This window comes from Gossypium hirsutum, chromosome A11, assembly GCF_007990345.1.
Source record: "Gossypium hirsutum isolate 1008001.06 chromosome A11, Gossypium_hirsutum_v2.1, whole genome shotgun sequence".
NCBI lineage: Eukaryota > Viridiplantae > Streptophyta > Magnoliopsida > Malvales > Malvaceae > Gossypium > Gossypium hirsutum.
In genome coordinates, this window is record NC_053434.1 from 45,848,055 (window position 1) to 45,850,094 (window position 2,040).

A 2,040-nucleotide genomic window follows, 5' to 3' on the forward strand; every position below is an offset into this window, starting at 1 on the left:
GAATTGAATGTTTAAATTTTTTATAAGTTTGGTAATACTCCGTAACCCTATTCCGACATTGAATACGAGTGGGTGTTACACCTTTAGCTAAAAGATCATCACTTTTGTACTTTACTCGATTTAGTCCTTTTTATCAAATTAAACACTTAAATAATAAAAATTTCTTAACGAAAATTTCAAACAATGATATTATCATGATGTAAACTTTAAAATAATAATAAAATAATTACTTCGACTTCGGATTTGTGGTCCAAAAACCACTGTTCCAATTTGATTAAAAACGGGCTGTTATAAATTTCCAATTGAACAGGGGATAATAAAACTCATTGGATCCTTCAGCTTCAGAGGTACTTTATTCATCAACATTGTTGTGCACCGTTCAGTGAGAGCAACCATATCAAACTCTCCCAATTTGTGCTTCTTTGACAATATGTCTTTCATAAATTTCACATAATTGGGCATCTGCTCCAAAGCTTCCATTAACGGTATGTTGATGTGCAGTTGCTTCAAAATATCTAAAAACCTTTTAAACTGAATTTTATGTTTAGAATTATGGAATCACTGAGGAAAAGGTAGAAGTGGTATTCCTTCAGGTTGTTGATATTGTTTTGTTGTGGCATTTTTTTGGCAACATGATCTGATTTTAACATAACATTTCTCTCTGTACCCTTTTCAGGTGTCGTCTATTATTCAATAGGTTCTGAGGTCTTTTTCTGATTGCGCCTATATTTGTCTTCCTCTATCATGGCATCTTGGAGCAACTTCATCCAACTAAGTCCCACATCTAAAAGTGATGGCCTTGCACTACTCTTTCCCTTGGGTTAACACTTGGCAATGCTCTTTATGGCCTTGAATTTAGTGCGTTCGCTATTTTCCCCACTTGATTTTTAAGAGCTTGAAAAGACACAGCCTGACTCTGAATCACATCATCATTTTTAGCCATATACTCCTTCGACAAATATTCAATAGAAGTAAAAGATGATACCTGACCTTTTTGAGCATTTTGCCTTGACATCGGATGATTATAACTAGGCAGTGTATTGTGGATATTTTGTCTTGCAACATTGTGTGAACTCCCCGCACCTTAATTATTCCAATTAAAACTCAGATAATGCTTCCACCCTAGATTGTAACTGTTGGAATATGGATTATTATTTTGGTTTAAATCACCCATGTAGTATACCGATGCTGGGTTTAATGGGCATTCATCAAACATATGATCTTCACCACATTAAATGCATGACAGTTCGACTGGGTTCATCTTCTAAGTTTCAGTGGGCTTATTCATTGTTTTGATCATATTAGCTAAAAAAGATACTTGGGCTGTCAATGACATAATTGCGTCGAGCTCCATGGTACCGGTAGCTCTCTTGTACATCCCAACTCTTGTGGTAAGGTACTGATAGTCAGTATTGAAAATCTTTTCCAAAATCTCATATGCTTCGTTGTAAGATTTATCCAATAATGTATCATTGGTAGATGCATCAACTACTACTCTCATATGTACATTCAACCCATTATAGAATATTTTCATCTGAGTCCAGTGTTGAAATCCATGCATTGGACATTTCTAAATTAAATCTTTAAATCGTTCTCAAGATTCATATAATGTTTCATCCTCTAAGTGCCGAAAAGATGTGATGTCATTTCTGAGCTTCACATTCATATTTAGGGGATTATATCATTGTAAAAAACCTCTGCCAAAGATCATTCCATGATGCCACTGTCCCCGACAGCAAAGCATTCATCCATGCTCTCGCATGATCTCTTAAAGAATGTGGAAACAGTTTAAGTCGTAGAGCGTCTTTAGGAATGCCCTATTATCTAAATGAGTAACAAACCTCTAGAAAAATTCTTGAATGAAGTCTTGGATCTTTAGTAGGTAGTCCACTAAACTGTCCTACTGTTTGCAACATTTGGAACATTGCCAATTTCAACTCAACCTGCTGAGCTTCTATTTTTGGTGTGACTATCCTTAAATTCAAGTCATCCAAAATTGGAACAACATGCTCTCAAATTGGTCTGTCTCAGTCATCTATC

At 35.3% G+C, this 2,040-nt stretch overlaps 1 non-coding gene across 1 annotated transcript; it reads left to right on the top strand.

Moving 5' to 3' along the window:
• Positions 1 to 1,550: 1,550 nt before the first annotated feature.
• On the top strand, positions 1,551 to 1,657 carry LOC121210344 (small nucleolar RNA R71). Its single transcript, XR_005905458.1, has one exon. It is a non-coding gene; the product is annotated as a small nucleolar RNA R71 (small nucleolar RNA).
• The last annotated feature ends 383 nt before the right edge of the window (positions 1,658 to 2,040 follow it).